Source organism: Trichomycterus rosablanca, chromosome 13 (assembly GCF_030014385.1).
Source record: "Trichomycterus rosablanca isolate fTriRos1 chromosome 13, fTriRos1.hap1, whole genome shotgun sequence".
Taxonomy (NCBI): Eukaryota; Metazoa; Chordata; class Actinopteri; order Siluriformes; family Trichomycteridae; genus Trichomycterus; species Trichomycterus rosablanca.
Window position 1 is genome coordinate 1,439,770 of NC_086000.1, and position 13,617 is coordinate 1,453,386.

The 13,617-nt window shown below is 40.8% G+C and overlaps 1 protein-coding gene across 1 annotated transcript in view; it reads right to left on the minus strand.

The window, feature by feature from the left end:
* Positions 1-13,617, minus strand: part of fam184aa (family with sequence similarity 184 member Aa) — a 36,140-nt gene that overhangs the window by 14,719 nt on the left and 7,804 nt on the right. The gene's annotated exons all lie outside the window — the stretch shown is intronic.

The window sequence follows — 13,617 nt, forward strand, 5'->3', positions numbered from 1 at the left end:
GGGATTATAACTGTGTGTGTTATTCGGGGAGGGGTGTGATTGTGTCTGTATATGTGTGTGCATGTGGGGGATTATAACTGTGTGTGTATATGTGTGTTTATGTGTGTGTGTGAGTGTGTGTGTGTGTGTGTGTGAGTGTGTGTGTGTGAGTGTGTGTGTATTTACTAGCTTTGTGCAGGATTTCGGAGGCCTGTAGGTGTGTGTGAGTGTGTGTAGGTGTGTGTGAGTGTGTGTGTGTGTGTGTGTGTGTGTGTGTGTGTGTGAGTGTGTGTGTGTGAGTGTGTGTGTATTTACTAGCTTTGTGCAGGATTTCGGAGGCCTGTAGGTGTGTGTGAGTGTGTGTAGGTGTGTGTGAGTGTGTGTAGGTGTGTGTGTGTGTAGGTGCGTGTGTTTTTGTGAAAAGTCAGGACTTGAATCAGAAAACACACCCACACTATCAGGACCTCGGCGCATGTTAGGACCTAAAATGAGGTCCTGATTTTTCTGACCACGCTATCGTGTTCAGCATGCTCTAAAACGTATCTGCTCTGAGTTTTTTTGATGTCCTAAAATTTCTCTCAGGCCTGAAACAGACTGGGGTGTGGGTGTAGCACTTTTGGCTCACGAGTGTGCACGCCAACTAGTGGACGCTCGAAAAAGTTTTACCCCACTTCAAGATGGCGGCTCTTCCTGACGTCACGAAATAACGCTTGCAATACACAGTGTTAGCAGGCTACCCTGCATTAGCATATCAGGCTATGCTTTAGCGCGAATTAAGGAAAAGATAAACATAGCACAGACATATTCTTGTCTTTAAATGTGAACCAATAGACTATTAATCAAAGCAAAGAAGCGACACTAACACCAGCACTTTACTTTTATGGAAACATCAAATAAATTCATACATTAAAACACATGTACAGTATATCACTTGTGTATATCATTTTGTGTAGCCAACACACTGACATTTTGCATTTTACACACACACACACACACACACGCGCGCACATATGGATATAGATCGCTCTTTATCTTTTACCTTAGTGCGGTGTGGTTTAAAATTAATTTAGGTTGAGAAGTCAACTTTAGTGATTTCAAAGGCAGGAGTCGGAATCGACTCCTGCAAACTGATACATGCTGGTGAATGGAAGTCACTGGAAGAGTCAACTCGATTGATTCAAGCGGTAGAGTCGAGAGTTGGAGTCGAATCCTAAAAACGGAATCGTTTTGGATGAAGGTGAATTTTCCCGGGAAAATGACGTCATCGTTTGTGATTTTGGGACAGTGTACTGTGTTCTCTGGTGAGTACAAACGAGTTTGTGTTTTAAATGTTTTAAAACGGCATAATTTACATTAGTGTTTCGTTTTGTTTTATTAATTACAAAGAAATATAAGGTGTTAGGACTGTTTAAAAGAGTGGAAACAGCATACTGTGTGCTCACTTAGCGTTATAGAAAGAAAGGAGAGAAAACGCTCAATGTAAAATAAAGTTATACAAATTGTGTTAAAAATGGAGGAGACAAAAATGTTGTAAAGGAATGAAGACAAAATGGTATATAGAAAGTGAGAAGGAGAATATCAGTCAGTGATGTAGGAGAGGAACATGTGGATTAAAAGGCCTGAGTAAAGCACACAGTAAGAGAAGGAACTTTAAACATGTATTTAAACTTTAAACATGTAAGTGGAACATGTACAGAGAGGGTAGTGGATTAAAGGCCTAAATAAAGCACACAGTAAAAGTTTTTTAATTTGAGGATATCTATTTTTATTTCAAATTGAAACACTATTTGAGGGTAATAGGAAATAAGGCAGGTTATAATAAATATTATAAGCATATGCAAGAACAGGGCCTAAACCTTGCAAATTTGATGCTTAATCTTTATGCCCTGTCAGGTCTGTAATACTGTAATTTGTGTTCACTGTTTGTTCAGTAAATGTAATGCATGTTTACTGGGGTTCAGAGTGTACTTCTGTACTCACATCATCAATAAGGATAAAGGGAGGCATATTTATTTCATAATTTTACAGTACACTAAGTGGTTAGATTTATTTGGTCATGAATAAGTATGTTATAAATTATATTTTTAATGCATTTCTTTTAATTCATAGCTTCAAATTGGATTCTGTATGGATGTACGATGTCAAGAAAAACTAGGCGAAGCCCCACAAAAGATGCTGTTGAACACATTCTTTCAGGCACAGATAAACCATGGTTTGAAGAGAGATTTATTAACGAGTATAAAGGTAGGTCTAATTTTTCTACAGTAGTTTTGCAGTATTATTTTAGTCTCTTTCTTTTAAGTAGTGTTTAATCGACTAAATGATATTTAAACAGTTTTTTTCTTAGAGTAAATAATGTTTGTTTTTTATGCTAGGCAGGGGAGTATTTGCCCTTGTGCTTATTGAAAAAGGAAGCTTTGTCCTTGAATATCGGGGGGACCTTATTTCGCAACAGGAGTCCTTTGAAAGACAAAGAAGATACTCAGAAAAACAAAATAGTCTTTTTTAAACAGTCAGTAAACGGAGGTCCTGAAAATGACTTTCTTAGACACTTTTTGGGGTGAAGGCTGATTTTCTACTTCAAGTCTACAAGGTCCTGATAATGTCATTACCAGAAAGTGTGTGTGTGTGGAGTCCTGATATTGTAGCTTAGCGTATATTAAATACATTGTATTAATATTAAACCATATTTTGGTTATAAATTGTGTTTTATGACAATAGATTGATGTTATTAATGCTACTGTAATGTATTCATGTCTTATTTCATTCTAACTTTATAGGAAAAGACAAAAACCAGCAAGTCACCTGCTGAACCTGACTGTTCTGATGGGCAGAGAGGAGAAATCAGAGTGGTGAAGGTAAACATGCATTATTTAAACACAGTGTAAACACACAAAATGTTAATAATTTCACCTAAATAAACACTTTAAACCAGTTAAACAGTCAGTAAACGGAGGTCCTGAAAATGACTTTCTTAGACACTTTTTGGGGTGAAGGCTGATTTTCTACTTCAAGTCTACAAGGTCCTGATAATGTCATTACCAGAAAGTGTGTGTGTGTGGAGTCCTGATATTGTAGCTTAGCGTATATTAAATACATTGTATTAATATTAAACCATATTTTGGTTATAAATTGTGTTTTATGACAATAGATTGGTGTTATTAATGCTACTGCAATGTATTCATGTCTTATTTCATTCTAACTTTATAGGAAAAGACAAAAACCAGCAAGTCACCTGCTGAACCTGACTGTTCTGATGGGCAGAGAGGAGAAATCAGAGTGGTGAAGGTAAACATGCATTATTTAAACACAGTGTAAACACACAAAATGTTAATAATTTTACCTTAATAAACACTTTAAACCAGTTAAACAGTCAGTAAACGGAGGTCCTGAAAATGACTTTCTTAGACACTTTTTGGGGTGAAGGCTGATTTTCTACTTCAAGTCTACAAGGTCCTGATAATGTCATTACCAGAAAGTGTGTGTGTGTCGAGTCCTGATATTGTAGCTTAGCGTATATTAAATAAATTGTATTAATATTTAACCATATTTTGGTTATAAATTGTGTTTTATGACAATAGATTGGTGTTATTAATGCTACTGTAATGTCTTAATAGCTTATTTCATTCTAACTTTATAGGAAAAGACAAAAACAAGCAAGTCACCTGCTGAACCTGACTGTTCTGATGGGCAGAGAGGAGAAATCAGAGCGGTGAAGGTAAACATGCATTATTTAAACACACAAAATGTAAATAATTCCACCTAAATAAACACTTTAAACCAGTTAAACAGTCAGTAAACGGAGGTCCTGAAAATGACTTTCTTAGACACTTTTTGGGGTGAAGGCTGATTTTCTACTTCAAGTCTACAAGGTCCTGATAATGTCATTACCAGAAAGTGTGTGTGTGTGGAGTCCTGATATTGTAGCTTAGCGTATATTAAAATCCAATTTAAAAAATCAATCTTCTATTTTGTTCATAATAAGTTTTATATTTTGTAATTTGATGTTCAGTTTAAATATCTTTCTTCTATTAGAATGTAAATGATGATCTTCAGACCGTAAAGAGCAGTGACATATTTGATCACGATTCTTTTTTGGATACTGATGAGAGGGAAGACCTGACTAAAGCAGAGGTAAAATTGTTGTTTCTACCTAGTGGTAATACCAGACATCCCAAGTTGCAAAAACTCATTTCCAGGAGGTACCCCCGGACCACGCCCCCTTGGACCCCTTACAGTACTGTAACAGTATACAGTCTAAGCAATTGAGGGTTAAGGGCCTTGCTCAAGGGCCCAACAGTGGCAACCTGGCAGTGGTGGGGCTTGAACCGGCAACCTTCTGGTTACTAGTCCAGTACCTTAACCACTAGGCTACAACTGCCCTATATAAATACATAAATAAAAAAATAAAAAAAAGGTAAAAAACCCTCTCGCACACATCAAAAGACTTGGGTGATAACAGAACTTTTAGAAGCTGCTTACAGAGCTACTTAGCTACAGTGGGGCCAAAAAGTATTTAGTCAGCCACTGATTGTGCAGGTTCTCCTACTTAGAAAGATGAGAGAGGTCTGTAATTTTCATCATAGCTACACTTCAACTATGAGAGACAAAATGAGAAAAAAAAATCCAGGAAATCACATTGTAGGATTTTTAAAGAATTTATTTGTAAATTATGGTGGAAAATAAGTATTTGGTCTAACAAACAAGCAAGATTTCTGGCTCTCACAGACCTGTAACTTCTTCTTTAAGAAGCTCTTCTGTCCTCCACTCGTTACCTGTATTAATGGCACCTGTTTGACCTCGTTATCTGTATAAAAGACACCTGTCCATAGCCTACTCAGTTAGACTCCAAACTCAACCATGGCCAAGACCAAAGAGCTGTCGAAGGACACCAGGAAGAAAATTGTAGACCTGCACCAGGCTGGGAAGAGTGAATCTACAATAGGCAAGCAGGTTGGTGTGAATAAATCAACTGTGGGAGCAACTGTAAGAAAATGGAAGACATACAAGACCATTGATAATCTTCCTCGATCTGGGGCCCCACGCAAGATCTCATCCCGTGGGGTCAAAATGATCATGAGAACGGTCAGCAAAAATCCCAGAACTACACGGAGGGACCTGATGAATGACCTGCAGAGAGCTGGGACCAAAGTAACAAAGGCTACCGTCAGTAACACACTACGCCGAGAGGGACTCAAATCCTGCAGTGCCAGGCGTGTCCCCCTGCTTAAGCCAGTACATGTCCAGGCCCGTCTGAAGTTTGCCAGAGAGCATATGGATGATCCAGAAGAGGATTGGGAGAATATCATGTGGTCAGATGAAACCAAAATTGAACTTTTTTGGTAAAAACTCAACTCGTCGTGTTTGGAGGAAGAAGAAGAACCCAAGAACACCATACCTACTGTGAAGCATGGGGGTGGAAACATCATGCTTTGGGGCTGTTTTTCTGCATAGGGGACAGGACGACTGATCCGTGTTAAGGGAAGAATGAACGGGGCCATGTATCGTGAGATTTTAAGCCAAAACCTCCTTCCATCAGTGAGAGCATTGAAGATGGAACGTGGCTGGGTCTTCCAGCATGACAATGATCCCAAACACACCGCTCGGGCAATGAAGGAGTGGCTCCGTAAAAAGCATTTCAAGGTCCTGGAGTGGCCTAGCCAGTCTCCAGACCTCAACCCCATAGAACATTTGTGGAGTCCGTGTTTCCCAGCGACAGCTCAAAACATCACTGCTCTAGAGGAGATCTGCATGGAGGAATGGGCCAAAATACCAGCTACAGTGTGTGCAAACCTGGTGAAGACTTACAGGAAACGTTTCACCTCTGTCATTGCCAACAAAGGTTTTTTTTTTCTTCTCATTTTGTCTCTCATACACACGCGAGACAGATTGAAAATTACAGAACTCTCTCATCTTTCTAAGTAGGAGAACTTGCACAATCCGTGTCTGACTAAATACTTTTTGGCCCCACTGTACATCTTTAGTGCCATGTCCAAACTTAACCAGCTGTCGCATGGAACCTAACACTGACATTCCTACTGGAATGTTATGATCTATAGTGTCCAATGCTGCACCTAAATTTAACAGAACAAGAAATAATTTATTTCTTCCCTAAAAGCTGTTACTTTGGAGGTAGGGCGTCACGGTGGCTAAGTGGGTAGCACTGTCGCCTCACAGCAAGAAGGTCCTGGGTTTGAACCCCAGGTGGGGCGGTCCGGGTCCTTTCTGTGTGGAGTTTTCATGTTCTCTCCGTGTCTGCGTGGGTTTCCTCCAGGTGCTCCGGGTTTCCTCCCACAGTCCAAAGACGTGCATGTGAGGTGAATTGGAGACACTAAATTGTCCATGAGTGTGTGTAATATAACCTTGTGAACTGATGAACCTTGTGTACTGAGTAACTACCGTTTTTGTCATGAATGTAACCAAAGTATAAAACATGACATTTACATTTTAGGCATTTAGCAGACGCTTATAGATAGATAGATAAATAGAGAGAGAGAGAGAGATTCTTTATTGATCCTTTGCAGGAAATTTCTTTGTTATAGCAGCTCAGACAACAACAACCTCTTGTATACATACAACATTAACTTACAGTGTAAAACAAGCAATAAGATAAAAATGTACAGTATGGTACTATATACATGTAAAGTTTTTTATGGTGTATGCATAGCATACAAAATTAGTATTTATTGAGGTACAGTGTATCACAAAAGTGAGTACACCCCTCACATTTCTGCAAATATTTCATTATATCTTTTCATGGGACAACACTATAGACATGAAACTTGGATATAACTTAGAGTAGTCAGTGTACAGCTTGTATAGCAGTGTAGATTTACTGTCTTCTGAAAATAACTCAACACACAGCCATTAATGTCTAAATAGCTGCAACATAAGTGAGTACACCCCACAGTGAACATGTCCAAATTGTGCCCAAATGTGTCGTTGTCCCTCCCTGGTGTCATGTGTCAAGGTCCCAGGTGTAAATGGGGAGCAGGGCTGTTAAATTTGGTGTTTTGGGTATAATTCTCTCATACTGGCCACTGGATATTCACCATGGCACCTCATGGCAAAGAACTCTCTGAGGATGAGAGAAATAGAATTGTTGCTCTCCACAAAGATGGCCTGGGCTATAAGAAGATTGCTAACACCCTGAAACTGAGCTACAGCATGGTGGCCAAGGTCATACAGCGGTTTTCCAGGACAGGTTCCACTCGGAACAGGCTTCGCCAGGGTCGACCAAAGAAGTTGAGTCCACGTGTTCGGCGTCATATCCAGAGGTTGGCTTTAAAAAATAGACACGAGTGCTGCCAGCATTGCTGCAGAGGTTGAAGACGTGGGAGGTCAGCCTGTCAGTGCTCAGACCATACGCCGCACACTGCATCAACTCGGTCTGCATGGTCGTCATCCCAGAAGGAAGCTGACGCACAAGAAAGCCCGCAAACAGTTTGCTGAAGACAAGCAGTCCAAGAACATGGATTACTGGAATGCCCTGTGGTCTGACGAGACCAAGATAAACTTGTTTGGCTCAGATGGTGTCCAGCATGTGTGGCGGCGCCCTGGTGAGAAGTACCAAGACAACTGTATCTTGCCTACAGTCAAGCATGGTGGTGGTAGCATCATGGTCTTGGGCTGCATGAGTGTTGCTGGCACTGGGGAGCTGCAGTTCATTGAGGGAAACATGAATTCCAACATGTACTGTGACATTCTGAAACAGAGCATGATCCCCTCCCTTCGAAAACTGGGCCTCATGGCAGTTTTCCAACACGATAACGACCCCAAACACAACCTCCAAGATGACAACTGCCTTGCTGAGGAAGCTGAAGGTAAAGGTGATGGACTAAACCCAATTGAGCACCTGTGGCGCATCCTCAAGTGGAAGGTGGAGGAGTTCAAGGTGTCTAACATCCACCAGCTCCGTGATGTCATCATGGAGGAGTGGAAGAGGATTCCAGTAGCAACCTGTGCAGCTCTGGTGAATTCCATGCCCAGGAGGGTTAAGGCAGTGCTGGATAATAATGGTGGTCACACAAAATATTGACACTTTGGGCACAATTTGGACATGTTCACTGTGGGGTGTACTCACTTATGTTGCAGCTATTTAGACATTAATGGCTGTGTGTTGAGTTATTTTCAGAAGACAGTAAATCTACACTGCTATACAAGCTGTACACTGACTACTCTAAGTTATATCCAAGTTTCATGTCTATAGTGTTGTCCCATGAAAAGATATAATAAAATATTTGCAGAAATGTGAGGGGTGTACTCACTTTTGTGATACACTGTATGTAACCATTGGTTTAATGGTGCATGCATAGCATACAGAAGTAGGTATTTCTTATAAATGGTTTATTTGGATTATTGTGAATTGTTAAACAGTCTGATAGCAGTTATAAGAAAGGATTTTCTGTAGCGTTCAGTCCTGCATTTAGTCAAGTCAGTCAAGTCAAGTCAACTTTATTTACATAGCGCTTTTTACAATAGACATTGTCTCAAAGCAACTTTACAAAATCCAGGACCAACAGATACAAAAACCCCTGTTGAGCAAGCCGAGGGCGACTGTGGCAAGGAAAAACTCCCTGAAAATTACAGGAAGAAACCTTGAGAGGAACCAGACTCAGCAGGGCCCGTCCTTCTTGGGCATTTAGGAGGAATCAGTCTGTGACTGAAGGTGCTCTGTCGAAACACCTCCACAGGGAGTGAAGTGGGTGTGAATTGTTTTTGATAATTGAGTTAAGCTTTGTGAGCATTCTTAACTCTGCTACCTGCTGAACTGAGTCCTGTTCAGACCCCACTATGGAGCTGGCCTTTTTGATCTGGTGGTTTATTCGGTTTGAGTCCATTGTTCTAGCACTCTCACCCCAGCAAACCACTCCAAAGAAAAGAGCACTGGCCACCACAGACTGATAAAAGGTGCACAAAGGGGGCCTACTGATGTTAAAAGATTTCAGCCTTCTTAAGAAGTACAGTCTGCTCTGCCCCTTTTTGTACACCGTCTCCATGTGTGTAGACCAGTCCAGCTTGTTGTCCAGCTGAACTCCAAGGTACCTGTAGCTGGGTACAAGTTCCACCTCAGTTCCTAGGATAGTAACTGGCTCAGGATCCCTCCTCCTCCTTCTAAAGTCCACCACCATCTCTTTGGTTTTTGTGATGTTTAGTTGTAGGTGGTTGTTGCTACACCAGTCCACAAAGTCCTTAACCGTGCCCCTGTATTCCTGCTCACATCCTGCTCTAATACAACCCACGACTGCTGAATCATCTGAAAACTTCTGAAGAAAACAGTTGTTTTCTTAATAACAGAGTTATATTGAAAGTCCGATGTATACAGCGTAAACAGGAAAGGCGACAGGACTGTTCCTTGTGGGGCCCCCATACTGCTCAAGGTTTTTACAGAGACACAGTTTTTAAGTCGCACAAACTGTGGTCTAGAAGATAGATAGTCCAAAACCAAGGAGACTAGAGCTGGTTCCACATTCATCTTCAGCATCTTTTCACCTAGCCGTGCAGGTTGTACAGTCCCTGACAGAAGTTCTGTCGCTTATCCCTGTTGTGGAAACTAAAGCTTATAACCTGACTTTAAATTCATCCATTGGTTTTAGAAATGACTCATATGAAAGCTGAAACCCTCCCAAATGAGGTTTAATTTACCAAAATAAATTTGCTTCACTGCAGAAATATTGATCATTTAATGAACACAGAAAGGTCAGATTTGCGCCCACAAAAAGTAATGTGAAAATCAAACAAATAATTTACTTCAAATACAAAGATATGTTTCATAACATTGGTGAATGAAGTTGTGGTGCTATTAGAGCCATATTTAATATTTTGTGTGACTTCCATGAGCTTTAAGGACTGCATCCATGCGGTTCGACAATGATTCATACAATTTATTGATGAAGTCATCAGGAATAGCAAAGAATGCAGTCTTACATGCCTCCCAGAGTTCATCAAGATTCTTTGGTTTTGTCTTCCAAGCTTCCTCTTTCATCCTACCCCAAACATGCTCAATGATGTTCATGTCTGGTGACTGGGCTGGCCAGTCCTGAAGCACCTTGATCTTCTTCGCCTTGAGGAACTTTGATGTAGAGATGGATGTATGAGATGGAGCACCATCCTGCTGCAAAATTTGACCCCTTTTATGATTGTGAATGTAAGAGGTAGCTAATACTTCTTGATGTTTTAGGCTATTGATATTGCCTTCCACCTTGCAAATGTTTCGCACACCCCCATACTGAATGTAACCCCAGACCATGATCTTTCCACCACCAAACTTAACAGTTTTCTGGGTGAATCTTGGATCCATACGGGCTCCAGTAGGTCTCCTGCAGTATTTGTGGCGGCTGTGGTGTAATTCAACTGAAGATTCATCTGAGAAATCCACCTTCTGCCACTTTTCCAGCGTCCATCCGTTTAGCAGGCTGTGGGCCTTGGCAAATGCCACACGGTTTTTTAATTGCCTTTTGTTTAGTGCTGGCTTCTGGGCACTGATTCGACCATGGAGGCCATTTCGAGACAGAATCCTACAAACTGTTCTAGTTGACACAGGGACTTGAGGTGACCAGGCCTGGTGGAGCTCTGCTGCAGTGGAAGAGGGGCTGGCTTTGGATTTTCTAACCAACAAACGTTCCTCCTTAGCAGTCGTCTTGCGGGGTCTGCCGGACCTGGGCTTGTCAAAAACATCTCCAGTCTCTTCAAATCTTTTTTTAATTCTTTGTACTTGACGCTGAGACACATTAAAGGTGCCAGCCACCTCTGCAGTGGATCTGGTCTTCAGCCTCTTGATAATCAAGGCTTTGGTCGCAGGGTGGATTTTTGGCATGTTGTCAGAGGTGAAGTTGCAGTTCAAGTGAAGGTCTGGGGTGCTGGGGTTCTTTTTATACACACCCACTAATTAACCGATCAATTAGTGAGCACAGGTGAGGCTGTAAACTAGGATTGGGTGCATTATATGACAAGGCGACAAAACTTTTGTCTTGCCGAAATCTGACCTTTCTGTGTTCATTAAATGATCAATATTTCTGCAGTGAAGCAAATTTATTTTCGTAAATTAAACCTCATTTGGGAGGGTTTCAGCTTTCATATGAGTCATTTCTAAAACCAATGGATGAATTTAAAGTCAGGTTATAAGCTTTTGTTTCCACAACAGGGATAAGCGACAGAACTTCTGTCAGGGACTGTATAGTATTGAAGGCACATGAAAAATCGAAAAACATAATCCTCACAGTAGTGTCCACACTGTCCAGATGAGCATGAGCCCTCTGTAACATATAGATGAGAGCATCATCCACGCCGATGTTTTGTTGGTAGGCGAACTGTAGAGGATCCATGTGTTCCTTCACTCTGGGTCTGATGTGAGCAAGGACTAGTCTCTCTAGCGACTTCATAACATGTGAAGTAAGGGCGACAGGCCTGTAGTCGTTGGGATTTGTTGGGTGTCTCTTTTTGGGAACGGGAACCAAGCAGGAAGTTTTCCACAGAGTGGGGATCCTCTGTAGATGCAAGCTCAGGTTGAAAAGGTGTGTGAAAATGCCACAAAGCTGACTGGAACAAATCCTCAACAGCCTGGGGCAGATTCCGTCAGGTCCAGCTGCTTTTCCCTGCTTAAGTCGATCCAGTTTTCACTTGATATGGTTTAAGTGTTAAGGGTGTGGTTACTGATGACAAGGTGGCATTGTGTGCAACAGGTAGAAGGCATTGTGAGGTAGATTGTTCAAATCTGTTGAAGAACAAATTCAGGTCCTCAGCTGTGTCCTGGTCACCATCAAGCAGCCCTCCTTCCTTCTGTTTCAAACCAGTGATCTTTCTCATGCCATTCCAGACCTGACGCACTCCTTCCTGTTGTAACTGTTGTTCTACTCTCTGTTTGTAGGCTTGTTTCCCCTCCTTAATCTCCAACTTCAGTTGTTTTTGAAGTATCTTTGCCTTTTCGCCCTCCTTTTTATAATTTTATCCAAAGCGACTTACACAATGAGCTGAACACGATAAGCAATTGAGGGTTAAGGGCCTTGCTCAGGGACCCAACAGTGGCAACTTGGTGGTGGTGGGGCTTGAACCGGCAACCTTCTGTTTACTAGTCCAGTACCTTAACCACTGAGCTATCACTGAGCATGACATTTAAATCATAATAAACAAACAAACTTTGCAAAATTGTTTGAGTTAGTCAAATTTCGTGGGGACCTGCAATAAACTGCTCTCTTCAAATCCATCAACCGATTTTTTTTTTTCCTCATTAGATTTAGGTCAGTACCAGGTCACTGAAGGATAAGATCTGAAAGGTGATTGGTTGTACCTGAGCAACTTAAAAATGGTTACTCTAATGGACTGATTACTTATTCATGCAAGGTTAATAGTTTGTGTTATAATGTGTAAATACAGTTAAAAAAGTAAGACATTTTTATTGTCATGGTATGATGTGAGAAAAGAAAATAATTTGAATAGGGTATAAAGTTTTTTATAGGCACTGCAAATTAAGTCCATATTAATATGATATTAACAAAGCACACATTTCCTTTATCAGGTATCCTGAAGGACAGGAAAAAGTGGAGCAATGAAGAAGTAAATGCTGTTGAGAAACATCTTCTGACATTTATTCAGAGTTGTCGGGTCCCCATAAAGAGAGACCGTGTCTCATGCATCATTGCTGAACCACATGCACTCAGAAATCGAGACTGGACAGCTGTTAAATACTATGTCAAAAACAGAATTACCACTCTTAAAAGAAAGCACTGTTTCTAAAGTACTGTGTAAAATACTTTAATTACATTTTAGTGGTCACTGCAGTAATTGTAGTACCACAATTACAGGCTGTAGTCCATCTGTTTCCATGTTAGTCCCTTTTACTCTGTTTTCTAATGGTCAGGACCACCACAAGACCAAAGTAAAATTTATTTACAATGAAGCATTGTCTCAAAGCAGCTTTACAATTTCCTATTACAATTACGAGGACAGAGCAGGTATTATTTAGGTGGTGGATCATTCTTAGCACTTCAGTGGCACTGACATGGTGGTGGTGTGTTAGTGTGTGTAGTGTTGCTACGAGTGGATCAGACACAGCAGAGCTGCTGGAGTTTTTTTACGCGGCCTACAGCATTTTAGTTGGTGAACTATTTTCAGTCCAGCAGTGATACTGAGGTGTTTAAAAACTCCAGCAGCGCTGCTGTGTCTGTTCCCATCATACCAGCACTACACACACTAACACACCACCACCTTGTTCAGTGTCACTGCAGTGCTGAGAATCATCCACCACCTAAATAACACCTGCTCTGTGGTGGTACTGAAAGTTACAGAACAGAGTAAAGGGGATTAAGAAAGAGAGAAACAGATGGACAACAGTCTGTAATAGTGGAACTACAAAGGGCAGTGACCAATAAAACAAATAAAAAAACAGAATATTAAATGAAAAACATAAAATGCCCAAGACTTTGGCACAGTACAGCACATCTGTTGATGTTTATTTGCACTTTTATGTCGTGTTCAGATATGTTTCTGTTTTATACAGTGAGGAAAATAAGTATTTGATACACTGCTGATTTTGCAACTTTTCCCACCTACAAAGAATGGAGAGGCTGTAATTTTTATCGTAGAGACACTTCAACTGTGAGAGACAGAATCTAAAAAAAAAATATCCAGAAAATCACATTG